Source organism: Meleagris gallopavo, chromosome 15 (assembly GCF_000146605.3).
Source record: "Meleagris gallopavo isolate NT-WF06-2002-E0010 breed Aviagen turkey brand Nicholas breeding stock chromosome 15, Turkey_5.1, whole genome shotgun sequence".
NCBI classification, from domain to species: Eukaryota; Metazoa; Chordata; class Aves; order Galliformes; family Phasianidae; genus Meleagris; species Meleagris gallopavo.
In genome coordinates this window covers 11842824-11858358 of record NC_015025.2, presented here as the reverse complement: position 1 = coordinate 11858358, position 15535 = coordinate 11842824, and the positions used below count along the sequence as shown (strand labels likewise).

Below are 15535 nucleotides of genomic sequence, written 5' to 3'. Positions count from 1 at the left end.
CTCTGAAGAGCTCACACCTGAAGCAAGGTGATGCAGCATAGGAAGCAGCTGGGATTCTGAAGGTTTGTGTGTCTTTCCTGTCTTGGTCACTGATCTCTCAGTGACCTGAAAGGAATTGACAGGAGCTGCTGTGCTGCAGGTTCCATACATTTAAACAGGGAATAATAACACTTTATGATGCACGTTTAGAAATGTCATGCAAAAGACTGCATAGGAAGTAGCTGTTATTGTTGCTATCTGTGATCATAAAAACAATGGCATTTTCAATAGAGATTGAAGTTTTGCAATCTGTCCAATGCTGTTATGGCTAGATGCAATTTCTCATTTAATCCACAGCTGCTGCTTTTATATCTTGTCCTAATTCAAAACATATTCTTGCTTTTTTATGATTTCAGTGCAAGTTGGAATTTCATGCGTGTACTTCTGGCAAAACCATCACAGCTCGATGCGAGGGGCCCTGCCCATGCCTCCCAGGGCCTGAAGGTCCAAAGCACAAGACAGAAAAGACAGGTGAGTTGAGCTGGTGATGAAGTGACAACAGCTAAGCTGTTTCTTGCTATGTTCTCAGGAAGTGCATAATACAGGTATTTTATAACTGGTAGATGTCATATGGAACACTTTTTGAGAAAAATCAAAAGTACAATGAACCTTTTTTATATAATGTAATGCTTTCATTCAGCTTCTGCAGAACTGGCATCTACCTGACAGAGTCTCATGGGAAAACTGAGTTCTGGCTCACAATTTTCATTTATTGTGTGAAAATATTTTGAATGAAATTCTGAATCACAGAAGGAAAAAAAAAAAAAAACACAAAAACTTAATGGCTATTGCTTTGTATGTAAGTAAATATAGATACATATTTATCATAGCCTGTATTGTTATTCAGAAAGTCATTTAGGATTGCATGGACGTGTTCATGCTCATTGATAACATGGGATCCATATTATCATCATTAGCCTTGTTGTTGATGTTGCCATTAGAAGTCGCATGCTACATTTATCTGGTTTTATATAAGAAATACATACATTGCCTCAACAAGCACACTGCAAGGGACATTATATGAAACTGAAGGCTGGTATCTCAGCACAAATATTTTCTCTGCCAGCTCTCCACTGAGCTCTGTGTGTAGGTCTGTAAGCTCAGTGAGCTAATTGACCTCCCCAGGGAAGTAAGCACAAGCTGTCTTGGGGTGACCTCATCCAAAGGGTATTAGCTCTTGCAAAGGAGAAGCACTCAAAGCCCAACTCCAGCAGCAGTGCCACAGCCAGGTTCTGTCTGAGAGTTCTACTCCATTATGGAAAAGGCAATTTAGAAGGGAAAAGGAGTTGGTTTTTTGAGTATTTGCAATGATTCTCCAGTCTAGATCTTGAAAATCCAGGTTTGCTCCATTTCTTGAAAATCACACTTTAGTTTGCCTAGCTATGAGACTGAAATGAAGTATTTTAGATAGTGAGGTTCTGAAATCAATATATAAATAATATTGCTTTATGCGACTTGAATCTTTGGTTACAGAATGCGTACTGATAAATTGCCTTATACATATTTTCTCTTCCTTGCAGTCTGTCAAAAACATACTTTTCTTCTCCCTGTATGCCCTCTTTGTTGCCCTTATCAGAAAGAGTATCAGATTAATAAATCTTCAGTGACATTTTAAGCTTACAATTTCATTCACACAAGAGAAAAAAGATTCTAATAACCCTTATCTTGATAAATGCAATTTGACAGGGTATATGTATTCTAAAACCCAGGCTTTTGTTTTGCTTGACTCAAAAATTCTAACTCTGGCCAACAAAGCATTAATTTAATGGATTGGGTGATCTGTGGAGCAACTTTCCTGAAGGCATTTTCAAGAGGTCCCTCTTGGGATAACAGTACTCATGCTATTGCCCTGGTGATAGCAGTAGGGCCAAGGATATTAAATGCTTCAATGCTGCCACTTCAGCATGGCATGAAGGGAGTGCTTGGAGAAGCCCAGTCACCTGGGAAATAAAGGAAATCCCTATCAGATGTGTATGGAAATGGTCAAAACAATACATTAGTTATCTTTGGCATCAAGTGTGTGCGAAGGAGCTGCTCTTGAGTTTGGTTATATTGCCATAGGCAAGGCCACTTGTACAGGTGTGGGAGTGACTGTGTGCACATGTATGTATGTATGTATATCTGGCTGGGTGATGAAATCCTACCTTTGCCAGAATTTGGCCCTCAACAGCCATGATGGATGTGGGGCCTCTGGCTGCAGATTGGACTGAAGGAGTCTGTATGATGTGTGTCTGCCCCTTCCAGCCTGGTGACAACCAATCTTCCTCAAGTTTATATGAGAACTGTCATTTCAATTGCCAGTGGAAAAAGTTGTCTACAGGATGGCCTTTAGAACGATTCCTTTCTTTGTTCCTTTCAATACTTGAAGGAAGCTTATAAACAGGAGGGGGTATGTCTGTTTACGAGGGTGGGTAGTGATAGGACGAGGAGGAATGGTTTTAAACTGACACAGGGGAGGGTTAGGTTGGATATTAGGAGGAAGTTTTTCACACAGGATGGTGATGCACTGGAACAGGCTGCCCAAGGAGGTTGTGGATGCCCCATCCCTGCAGGCATTCAAGGCCAGGCTGGATGTGGCTCTGGGCAGCCTGGTCTGCTGGTTGGTGACACTGCACATAGCAGGGGGTTGGAACTGGATGAGCATCTTGGTCCTTTTCAACCCAGGGCATTCTATGATTCAGCAAGTTATGTCACCTGGTTTTGGAGAAGCAAGCCCTGAGCAGTACCTGAGGTGATGTGAGAGAGGTGGAATGCAATTGATAGCAGAGCATCTCAGTCTTCTGCAGCCACTCTGGTCCCAGCAGCACTGAAGTGATGTCCCCTTCCTCAACTTCCAGTCTGGAGCTACTGGTAGTATTTAGGTCACTTGGTGTCATAATGCTTCCTCTAGACTTGACCCCAAATTTCTCTTTTCCTCTTATAGTACTGCTGAATTTGTATAAAACTCAGCAGATTGATTTCTTATATAAAGATTTGTTTTTAAAAAGTTAACAACTGGGTCTTTGTTTCTGCTCCTTATTTAGTTCAATCCATTCAAATAAAGAATAATCTTAAGTAGAAAATGATAGAGCTAAACTTCGTGCTCTACACAGATATGTCAGTGGAAAAACACTAAGGAGAATTACAGTGCAAATGCTTCCAGCAAAATGGAAATGCAGCTCTTAGAGCTACTGCATAAACTTTTTAATGCCTATTATACAACAATGTTAAATATATGTGCTTGTGAACTTCCAATTTGAAGGCAGTTCACGTTGATCTTCACACATTCATTCAATCATATTCAAATATTATTCCATAATAAATTACTTTCAGAAATTAAAAATGTAAAGGAACATTTAATTTCCAGCGTACTGTAATTCTAAATGTCGTGACCTTTTTTTCATACGCCTGTGAATAAAACTGGCAGCAGCATCAAAGAAAAGCAAACTAAGTGTATGTGCTCAGAGGTAACAATTGACTGCAGTGTCTGAGTCGTATTCCTTCCTCCTCCCTAGGCTCCTTCAAAAGTATCTCTGCACTGAGGATGAAAATCAAGACTAGTAATCATGTTTAAAAAATAAGTGGAATTCCTTTTATAATGGTGACTGGTAATACAGAGATATTAATAAAATAACAAATGTTAGCAGGAAATACACCTGAATAATCTCTAGTGGGAAAAAAAAAACAACACTAAGAATATAAGCTTTCCATCGTGAAGCCAAATGTTTGAAGAGATGGCAGAATTGTGTTCTTTATTTTCGGAAATGGAATTTTAAGTCAGTTGTCTGAGATGTAGGGAGCAGGTCTCTGTGAGGGTACTAATGGAAGATTTCAGAAAATAAGACAAGCCTTAATGTCCCCTCTCTTTCTTTTTTTAAATCCCTTTAGATTTCTTTGGTTTATCAAAACACTTGATATGCTTCATTATTCACAGCAGTGTCCCAGCTTTACAATATGCTTCCATGCAAGCCACTGATTTCTAACTCAGCTACCCAGCAGCAAAGGTTGAGCTGTAACTTGCATTGAGGATAGCTGCCCTTTCAGAGCAGACGTGTCCTCTTATCTAATGCCTTAAAATGAATGAGGCTATAATTTCAACAAAAGAAAGACTGGTAACTAATTCTTAGTGGCGCCTTCATGGCAGCAGTTATTCAAGACACAAAGTCTTGTCTGTTGAAAAGAGGTTTTCAGGTACCTCTTTCAAAAGTTCTTTAGCATTAGAGTTCCCACCAAGTGCAACTTCATTTGATACCAACTAAAGCTTCTAAAACTCCTCCACTAATAAAGGACTTCACAGAAGAAACAAGTAGTTTCAGTTCTTCAGACCCTGTTGGCAACGAAAGAGATTTTCTCTTTTGCAGCGTAGTCATCAAAAAGACAACGCTGTGCACCGAGGTGGCATCTCTTGGCAAGTGTGAATTCTTGATTGTAATAACGTGGTTCTGTTTGCTTCCTGAACAAGTGCACGACTCCTGTTTGTTACAAGTGCTAGCGGTGTGGTAGCTCAGATGTGATGATGGTGCAACTGCATTTCAGGTTTCTTTCTGCCCATGCCCTCTTTCTGTGTTTTCTAAAATGTTGAATGTTATACCCCCAAACACACTGCTTTTGATTTGTTGCCATCAGGGTTACAGAGCCACTAGAGCATGAATGGATGCAGTAATTCAAACTGGGTTGATCCCTGTGTGTGATGTCTTTTTGACCTTGCACAAATGCCCAAGGCAAATTGTAAGGAAGCACTGTTATCTTGATAAGGGAATTCTGAGTTCAGTAGGCAAAAGAAAGCATATTCAATTACACTGACTGTTGTTTAAATTTCTAAAGGGAGTCAGGAGAACACTTTTAATTACAGAAACAGAATTTGGCAAGCTCAGTCAAGAATCTGCCTTGTTTAGGGTATAGTTTAGGTTCTGAATCTTAACATTTACCTAACAGCCCTATTGGGGGTGATAAATGTGAAGGTCTTATGTTCTATTCTCCATTAAAAAGAGTTCATTCAGAGAAATCAGTCTTATTTCCCAAATGAGTTGTGTGACTTCGTGTGTGAATGACTGACAACTAAAAGAACTTCAAGTCTTAGAACTAAGTCTTTCCTTACGTATCCAGTTGCAGCAAGTGTTTCAGTTTAAAGTTTCTTTCAGTTTTCATGGCTGGAGCGTGCATCATTTTAAAGTTTCTGACGGTGAAACATGAGTCGTGAACGTGGCTGAGTTGAAATTGGTTTCTTGGGTTCGATTTAACAATGCTAGGCCTTTCTTTCCTTTTATGGCTTGGAAAAAAAGACTTCCAATAGTAGATTTCTAGGTAGATATCTAAGTGGACTATTTGAGTCACAAACTCAAGGAACAATAAGACATGCATTCTAAAACTAAGACTACAGAGCATTTCAAAGCTTTCTTTCTTGTTGACTCTGGGAGGTTCTTCTTTGTTTTACAGAGGGGCAATAATATTTACTCCAAACCAAAGAGTAACTTTCAGTGCAGAAAGCAGATAAGAAACAAAGACACTGATGTATATTCCAGATGCTGACATGCCTCTGTCCTGGGCTTCTGTGAGAAGCAAGATTATCATTAAACATAGTGGGATCTGATTTTTTTGCTTCAGAATTTTCGGTATGAATGGTGCAATTCATTCTTCTAACTTGTTAACAGAATGAAACAACCTTACCTGAGTTAGCTACTATCTGTAAATAATAATAATAATTATAACTGTTGTTATTACTGTTACTTTTTGAGTTTTCACAGCAGGAGATTAGGCTTTATTTTGCTACTCCTAGAGATATAGAAGATTAAACTGTTTTCATTACTGACAGATATTTTCTGTGAGTAGTGAAGTGGCTGCAGCCAATTAATATTTGATTAAAAGACAAAGAAAAGCAGGCAAGAACTGATATCCTTGCTCTCCATGGATGGCTATTACCATTCCGCCCATTAGAAGTAAAACCAAGTAGCTTCAAGACTGAGGCAGCAAAAATCAAGTTCTTGCCAGGGTCGGAAGAAAGAGCAGTGCGGTGGTGGCTGGGGATATTCTGTTCTGCTTCTTCATCTCACATGCATCTCTTATGTGCACCAGAGAAAAGCAATAGCTTATGGGGGAAAGACTGCACATTCTACATATGCATATTTCATGAGGGAACTTGTATTTTTGTAGGAGAGTTTTATTAGACAGTGCATTTTCAGGAAGTTAAATGAATATGCCAAAAAAGAGAAGCAGGATAGAATTGTGTGGAAGCTATTAAAGTGAATGTGAACACTTTCATTCCACCGCTATGTGATTGGTATATATTGCAGATCTTCTCCTATGTCTGCAAAGGAGAATGTATTCTGTGCAAACAGCCATATGCAGAGCTAACCTTAGAATAACTCAGGAAGAACCTATTAAATGGAAGTCCTCTAACTCAGAAAGGTGGTGATGCCCTTATAAGAGATTTGCTTGAGACATCATTAGGCCCAACTGTTTGCACCTCAAAAGTATGATATTTCCATGAAAAAGGTAGAGAGGAGTCTTAAATCATGTAGATCAACTTAGAAGCCATATCACTTTGTAAGGCTTCATTTTGAATATTTCTATGAAAACAACAAGAGCAGAGGAGGAAAAGGTGAGGTATACTCCTGTAGGCAAATTATTGCCACCTTCTGCCCTGAAACTAGCTGGTACATTTATATTTTCAGGGAGATGGGATTGCCAGCTTACATGGGAATTCATTGTGAAGATTTGAAATAATGGTTCGCACTTTGTGTTCATGCAAATTTAAAATTTGCTTTTTCTGAGGAAAGGATAGGGCTTTGTTTCTACGTTCATAAAGTAGTGAAACTATTGGAAAAAAAGGTTTAAAAAAAAAAAATGTAATCAGTAAGAAAAAGTGCCATCAGTAAGAAAAAGACATTAGTCGCGCCAGGAAAAGAGAAATGGGAGGAAGGTATTAGACATAGATTTAAAATAGGAATGAAAGCATCATTTTAAACCTATGCATTTTTCCAAGTCTTAGGAATTTATTCTCAGTAATTTATTTCTGATAAGCTGCACTTCTTCCTGTAGCGATAGCTGAAAACATGCACTTCTGGGATGTTTGCATTATATGAAACTCAATAAAACACAAATGACTTAATTCCAAAACTAACTTGTGCTTTGAATTGAGTCTTGTCACTGCAAACACTTGTTCTCATGAGTTACTGCTCAAATAAGTAGGTTCGTTGTCTTTGAATGAGGTCATCTGACTGAATTTGAAGATAACAGTACCTGTAAGATAATGCTTTCAGTTATTTTTAGATTTTGTATGCTATTTTTCATATTCACAACAACAACAGGGAGGCTGAGTCACCTACTGTAGGGAACTTGCTTTAGCAGAGTGGGTTGGGCTCAATCTCTAGAGGTTCCTTCCAACCCAACTCTGAAATTCTGTGACGGCTGGCCTACACACAGTGGGACTTGTAAATGTTACAACTGACAAAACAATTCTGCATTTCTAGATGTTGTATTTTGGGATCTAGGTGCAACCAGTTATAATGGCGTAGTTCAAGGGATCAGATCTGTACAAAGAAAGTACACCAAAGGTTTACAAACATAAAATCAAAAGTCGCTTTCCAGTTGGAGCAAATACTCGTGGGTTTTAAAGCACCGCTCACTCTGCATACTTGTGTTGAATTATATGTGTGAAGTACTTATATAACAGAAATACACTTTTTCAGACACTTCTCATCATAGCCACGTTCCACAAAATTACTTTTCCTGACCATTCTGCTAGGCTTGAAGAGTAAATTGATGTTTAAACATATGATAACCTTGGATTTGATCTTGAACCCAGGTTGCTACGCAGTTCTATAACTGCATGCTATTTTTTCCTGCAAGGTGATAAATACTTTACCAAAGAGAATAAGTTAAAATACTTTTAATACTTTCTATCATTATACACAGAAATCTCTTAGGTATATGTATGAAGCTTGCTTTTACATGAACTTGAAGTGGTGAAGGAATTGCCCCTGTGGGAGCTGTTTTACATTTTCTTCTGGCTCACGCCAGGCCCCAGACAGATAACAAGTTAGAAATGGTACCATCTATTGACTTGCTGTCACTTCCTTAGCATCATCTTTCATAGATTTGATCAAATTACAGCAACCTCCAAAATACAACAGACAACCTCTTTAGAGGCAGAAGTGACATCAGAACAGCTAGGAGTGAGACAGAAAGGAGGAAGCAGTGCATGAGAAGCAGTGTGTTGTTCACTTAGCTGCTTTCAGGTCCTTGCTCAAACAGATGCTGGCTGTAGTAGCAGCACCACTATCAGCAGGATTTGTGCTTACAGTAAGTGCATCTCTTTAACAAGGTAACATGCCAATGGGGTAACATTCAGTCAGAATTCCTTTCGTAATTTCTTGAGGTTGAACAAGGACCTGATGCAACTCTTCATCATTGCTGAATAAAGATTGATCCCAGGCCATGCTGGGAGACAGCAATTATATAGAAGTAACTGTGCCATGGTGTAATTATACTAAAAATAGTAGCATTTTTAAAAAGCCTCTTGCAGTCTGCCACAGAGGTATGAAACCTGCTGTATCACAGTAAAAGCATACTTAGACAGCTCAGAGTAATAGGTTTTGTGAACACTTCATTAAACAAAATGCTAAAATGGCTAACAATTTTAATTTTACAATAAAGGTTAGAAAACAGCAGCACAGCAAATGCTTAGCACCAGCAAGTAACAGTTTTCAGGCGAAGTAATATGATTTTAGGATGCCAACAGAAAACTATTGAAGTTGATCACTCTTTTAATAGAAACACTGCATAGGAACAGCAGGAGTTTGTGCACTGGTATGATAAGTAGAGCGTCCACATTTCTCTCATCAATAAGTCTGGTTTCATGTAGTTCTTTTTTTCTCACAAATATTAATTCCTGCATTTTGGGGAATATTCCCAAATATTTTAAAGTCTGTAAAATCTCTGGAAAACCCAACAGGTACAAAAAGTATAGTGCTTATCACTACATGTTTAAGGTAAAACTTCCCAAATAAAATAAAACAAATATTTTCAATAACATACAGAAAATAAGGCTTTTCAAATTTCACGTGCATCTTTTTCTGTTTTGTTTTCCCTTTGCTACTTTAAGGACTACATTCCATCTTTGGTTACTGCAATATAAATTCGGACAAGTTCTGTCAGTGCTGTTGAATTGGTTGCTTTTGGTAAAGTTATCCACATCTGTCATGGCGTAAACAAACATAGGTCTGAGCCTTGTTGATTGCTCCTGAGAGTTCATTACTTGCTATGCACTTCTCAGAGCTGTGTCAAATTAGCTCTGAGTTTTTCTGTTTCTAATTCTTGTTTGCTAGTGCAGAAGGGAGATATGTGAAATATCATCACTTCATTCCAAATATATAAGCTTACGTATTTACGGCTTTTGCTGTCCCAAAAGGGAAATCTGTTCATTCTTTTTCCTCTGAAGAATTGCATTTTTTTGTAATTCAGTTTAATGGACTGTGTGTAAATCAGAAAAATATCTTCTGCTTTCTGCTAAAGCAACCACTTAGGGATGGACTGAAATGAGAAGCAGGGTCTGCATTTGTGAGTTATTGAGTTTTGAATGATTTGGATCAAGTTCATCTCCATTGCAGCAGAGTTTGTCATCCACAAAGAAAAGACTTAAATACCCCACAGCGCAGGAAATAAATGTCGGCATTAGAGAAGCTTTCAGGCAACCAACATGGGACCTTTCTGTCTCAAGTGTTGAAACATAAATGTATCTATACCGTATTTTTGGTTGCATGCTCAAACTCTGAAGTCAGCTACTCCAAATTGCAGCGTAACGCTGGTTGGTGCCCAGCAACTGGAGATCTTGGAGTGACTTGGACAGTCAGATCTACAGAGCTGAACTGCAAAGCCTTGGTTCCCTGCAAGTGTTCAGAGATGCCTTTATAATACTTCTAATTAACAGTAGCATTTAAAGTGGCTGATCTGTCCAAGAGATCTGTTTAACTTGTATGATCGTTTTCCTACTTAGTTTTAATTACAATTTTCTAATCATGGATTCATTTGAGTTGGAAGCGACCTGTAGATGTCATCTAGTCCAGCTCCCCAGGTAATAATAATAACATGTTCCCACTAAAGCAAGCCAGATTTTCATGATCGTTTAAGAGAGTATGTTTACGGGAAAAGATTTGTTTCTTTTATAAGAATATACTTTATGCAACAATATCACTTTATTCTCATATTTATAAAATTATGGTCTTAGCTTAATCTTGCTTGTCTGAAGGCCAATTTCACATCTCTTGCTTCTCAGTTTGACAATGGCAGTCTGGTCTTGGAGTTAACAGACACAGACAATGGGCAGATTTTTATTGTCTAAATTGCAAGGATGGTCTATAGCACAGATCCTACTCCCTTATCAGACAATCCCTCTGAGCAGAAAAAGTGAAACTTAGCTAAAATGAAATGTCACAGTCGTTTCAGGCAGTGAATTGCATGCTATAGATATCTTGTTGATCCTTCACTATTCAAAATTGGGTTTAGGATTTCAGTTCTTGAATGGGTTGCAAATATTCTTGGAAAATCAGAGATGCAAATAAAGAAGAAGAGATGTGATCTTTTCAGATGTTTTCCGAGCATTTTATTTGAGCCAAGAATTAGGCTTCATTTGTCACTGTAAAGTGAGGGGAAAAAACATGTATTTGTCTGAAATTTGGTTTGCTGAGCAATTTTGGTAGATGGTTGTTTATACCTGTAGCATCTCATTGTGAAAAAGAAACACTTCACTAACGCTCAAGCATAATTCACATTCTGTTGACACAGTTTGGTATTCAAGTGTGGTTAGGAAAGCAGTTCTGTATTGAAGGTGCCTTTTCTGTGTTGTGGTTTCCACAAAGGGCTTAATTAGCTTCTGATTAAGGCACATTGAGCTGAAATGAAAACAAGAAAAGCCAGAAACAACTTCTCTCCAGAAGTCATGGTGTGGAGGTGTCCGGGCAGCCTGTTCTGTGGTTTCAGGGCCTGGATAATACTGAGGTCACGGGAAAGCTCTGGAGCCTTTGAGTTTTGTTTGCAGTAACTATAGCTGATCTCACCCATAAAAATTAAAAACCCAAAGATACAAAGTGCAACAAAATGGGCCTTGGTAACAGTGCAAAGCCTTCCCTTATCTGTGGTCCTTTCTTCTGAGCCCCATGAGCTGGGAACGTGTTGGAGGAAGTGTCCGTAGGTGAAACGTTAGTTTCATAAGTTACATTGCTTATAGGGAACAGAGAAATTGAGGAAGATTCCGAAAGCACAAAGCTCAACAGTGTTCTGAAGTGTACAATGAACTGCTCTTTAATTTTACGTATTAACACTATCATTCTGGAAGCTTTAATTGTACAAGCATCACTTAACAACCATAAATGTGCAAGGTGAAGGTTGGTACAGAAAGTTAAACACGAACCACTTTCCTTCATTTAGTGAAATCCCATAAACAAGAAGTTTAAAAAAAAAAATCAGATTTCTTAAAGTACGGTATATTTGTATTAGCAAATATGATTTTAAGTTTTTTTATTTTCTTGAATATATGAGGAGGAAAGACAGATGGTGGTGCTGTGTAGCACATACAGTAACTGTGTTTGAGAATACTGTTATCCAGAATGCAGTGAATAATTAAAATAGATTTTTCAATGAAGAAGCAGGTGGGAGGTGCTATCTGTTCAGTTTACATCTTTATGAAAAGAAGTTGAGTTGATTGCAGCAATACTAGGTGGTGTTTCATGTTTCTTCTAAAAAATTCCTCTTTTTATTTTCTATTGCGTGTCCTTGAGAACAGGAGCAGTAGAAATGGAAAGAAGTTCATTAGCACAAAGTGTGTAATTATACACTTGGGGTCTAATAATTTGAACATCTGCTTTAATCTGAGAGCTCTTTGGTTAGAAATGCGTAAGGGAGAAGAATGACCTTACACTCTTGCTGATCACAGAATAACTATGTGTAGTTATTACAGTTCCACGTGTAGGTGTGAAAGAGGCCTGTGTAATCCTCAGGTATGTCAGCAGAGGTGTTTCCAGAAATATTGGTGACATTTTACAGGGCACTGGTAAGGTCTCATCTGAAGTTAGTTGCAGATTTGGATGAGCAAAGTTCATCAGAGTCTAGTTCAGGCTGGAATAGCAGAGCGAGCACTGATGGGAATACTTTGTCTTGCACAGCAACTAAAAAGACTCAACATTTCTTATAGACTAACAGAAAACGTTATTACCAAAGCTTTAACTGAGAATACAGAAACTCAGATTTAAAGTGTCTTTTCAGACCGGTGCTTACAAACCACAGCCCTGTACTGATGGATATGGATGGTGTATCCTTCAGGTTTTCAAATCTCATCCTTACTGATTTCCCAGCAAATGCATTTCACGAAGTGCCCTCACACAGATAGTTCTGTAACACCTGGCACTGTGTTTTGGAAGGGCTTTTTATTACTTTCTCTACCTCAGTCTAGAGTAAAGCCACTTCTATCACTGACTTCTTAGTGCTCAGTACAATAACAATGTAAAAAGTCCCATCTCCCCAAAGTTAACTTTACTGCACTGTTGAAAAGATACATTGCACCTACATTAGAGAAGGCGTTTGCCTGACATAGGTGTTTAAATGATAGGATAAAGATAGCTTGGAGGCAATTCTTCTAGTATGCATTAAATCAAAAAATCTGTATTTGCACATAACTTTATAGATGCTTTTTAGTCGTATATGAGTGACAGATTTGACAAAGGGAAGAGATTTATATGAGATTTGGAAAATGTGAGCTCATGACAGCATTTCACATTGCTGAGTTTCTCCTGTTGCAAAGGCAACCTTGCAAACATTGATCCATTTGCATACCCAGGCTCATTTTCTTACTGTCTTGCAACCATCACTAGATTATATTTTTTCATTACCAGTGCTACCGTAGCGAAAGTGATTGAGGAGTTTCTGTTCTTGGGCTGCTGTAATATCCATGAGTTCTGCAGTTTTGCAAGTCTGTACAAAGGTGATGTGTTACTGCAGAATCTCAGGGCAGAAGGCATTTGGCCACATTCTTTTGATGCTGAATTCATAAAGCAGAATTTATGTGGTGCTTTATGAGACCAGCTGATTAACTGCAGCCCTCAATAAAGGAAAGATGCTGTGTGCAATTGAAGTATAGGCATAAAAGAGTGACAATAAAGAAGATGCAAGTGAAAACAATATATTAAGCTTCTGAGAAGTAGATTCATTGGCAGGTCTCTGCATTTCAAAAGAAATTGAGAACCTGCTGATATGTGGTATGCTATTTCATGTTGCAAGATACAGCTATTAAGAACAAGGATTCAGAAACAAGCTCCTCCTCCTGACCTTGGCAAACTTAATTGTATTAAGGTATCTTATGTTTTAAGCCAGTCTGCTCTTCTGTGTTGTGCTTTAGAAGGGCCACAGAGTGGCTACTGCCTTTAATTTCCTATAAAGAGGTTATTTTATGGCGAAGATCTACCAATCTTCAAATACATTCATGTTTGGCTGCTTGCCTGGGGATGATTTTGATCAGTAGATGTCACAATTTGAATGCATAATTATTGGCATCTTAATTTTGTTGATAATCCATTTGTAATAGAATCATAGGATGGCTTAGGTTGGAAATGACCTTGCCGTGGGCAGGGTTACTTCAACCAACAGCACCACATCTTTTTGTGCTGGGAGCACCGCAGCTGGACACTTTACATGGGGCCACATAAGGGCAGAGTAGAGGGCGATGATTTCCAATTGCCCTGACCCAAGTGCAACACCTTACATTCGGCCTTGTTGAACCTCATTAGGTTAACGTGGGCCCATTTTTCAAGCATGTCCAGTTCCTCTGGATGGCATCCATTGCTTCTGTTGTGTCACCTGCACCTACTCTATTCACTATCATGAGCAAACTTGCTGAGGGTGCACTTGATCCCACTGTTTATGCTGTTGATAAAGATGTTGAAGGGCATTGGTCCCAAGACAGATTTCTGGGGACACCACTCATGACAGGCCTCCACAGAGACAGTTCCACGTTCCAGATGACACCAAAACAAATTTCAGCATGGTCAGTTGTAGTGCATTTTCACTGGCAACATTTGACAAGTATATTTTCTTGCCCTAATTCAGATGTGGGAGAAAGCCATCTCCAGGCTCTTCACAGTTTTAGAGTAATTGCCATTTGTTTTTGTCCTTCACCTCTTTGCTCTTCTGAAAACAGATTGTATTCCACAGCAGGGTTTCAGTGATGAGGTAAAGTAAACCCTCCTCTAGAAATTGGATGCTCTAACTTACTAAAGTCACTGATACTTGAAAGAGAAATTGACTTCCCTTGAGAACACACGAGCAATAAAAAATAAAGCTGTGGATGAGTTTGTACAAGGGCACATAAAATTCAAATTCCTCAGTGCAGACTTTTTTGTGAGAAGTAGAAAACTGATTCTCTTCTACTGGTGCAGCCATTGTATTTGTTTAAGTCATTTTAGAAATCCAAAGCCTGTTTAAAAGGGTTTATTTCCCGGAGGAGACAAATGCAAGATTTTGTATTGCAAGTCAAGTATGCTAGCCTTTAACAAGATTATGAGAGTCTTTTCTGTGGGTCTGTAGTGTGAAAAATGTCCTTAGCTCTAGGTCACAGTAAATAAGAGAAAAAAGTAGCCAGAAGAAATCCAGCCAGCCAGCTGGTTTTATGAGTAGGTTGTTAGAGCAGCTATAAAGGAACAGTCTTGAATTTAGACTGATACAAAGGAACCACGCAGGTGTACACATTCTGTTGAAAATGCTGGTCTTAATGCTGTAGGCCAAAGCTGTTACAATATTACATACTTTTAGGAAATTTTATTTTAATAGAACAGAATGCCCTGGGCTTCTGCAAATGACTTCTCTTCTTTCTGAATGCTCAGATGCAAAGTTAAGTTTAACTTGCCTTATTACACAGATGGCTGTTTTGGGTGCATATTCTGGGCATTACTGCAACAATGAAGAGTGGCATTGATGAGACAACGATAAGCAATCTACAGATGTCTACACAGAGTAGTGAGGCACAAGGATAGTCACGCATCAGCTAGATCAGGGTCATAACTGAAATCTAAGTGAGATATAATTTGGGTTGTGTTAGCGAGATGCAAATCTCTGCAAAATTATTTGTTTTGGATAAAGAAATCAGGTTGCAAAGATGCCATTTGTCCTTAACTTAAAAGTCCTTAAGAAATTCCATTAGTGCTTGTACCCTCATGTTACTCTGTTCTCATATAACCTATGTAAATTTAATTTAAGTAGCCTGATGTAGGTACTTGAATATGTTTTTATTCCAGCTTCTCGTGGTGCCATTAAATACTAACCAACATGCCTGTTGTGGGCACTTTAACAGTATCATCCAAACCCCCCTGAGTATTTTGCTGCTGTTAATGGATTCAATTTCACATTCAATTTTATGCCCAGGTAAACAAAATGCACACCGTTTCTATGACTAGGAAACCTCTAGTAGATAAACCCTTCCTTTAATTTTTGGACTCAGCTTCCTTCCAAAACAATAATGGCTTTCCTCTGCAGA

At 38.5% G+C, this 15535-nt stretch overlaps 1 protein-coding gene across 1 annotated transcript in view; it reads left to right on the top strand.

Moving 5' to 3' along the window:
• The first annotated feature begins 399 nt into the window (after nucleotides 1-399).
• The window catches only part of SPOCK1 (SPARC (osteonectin), cwcv and kazal like domains proteoglycan 1), a 49432-nt gene continuing 34296 nt past the window's right edge, over nucleotides 400-15535 (top strand). Inside the window, exon 1 of the mRNA XM_010719082.2 lies at nucleotides 400-510. The gene's annotated coding sequence lies outside the window, so the exon portion shown is untranslated. The remainder of the gene's footprint in view (nucleotides 511-15535) is intronic.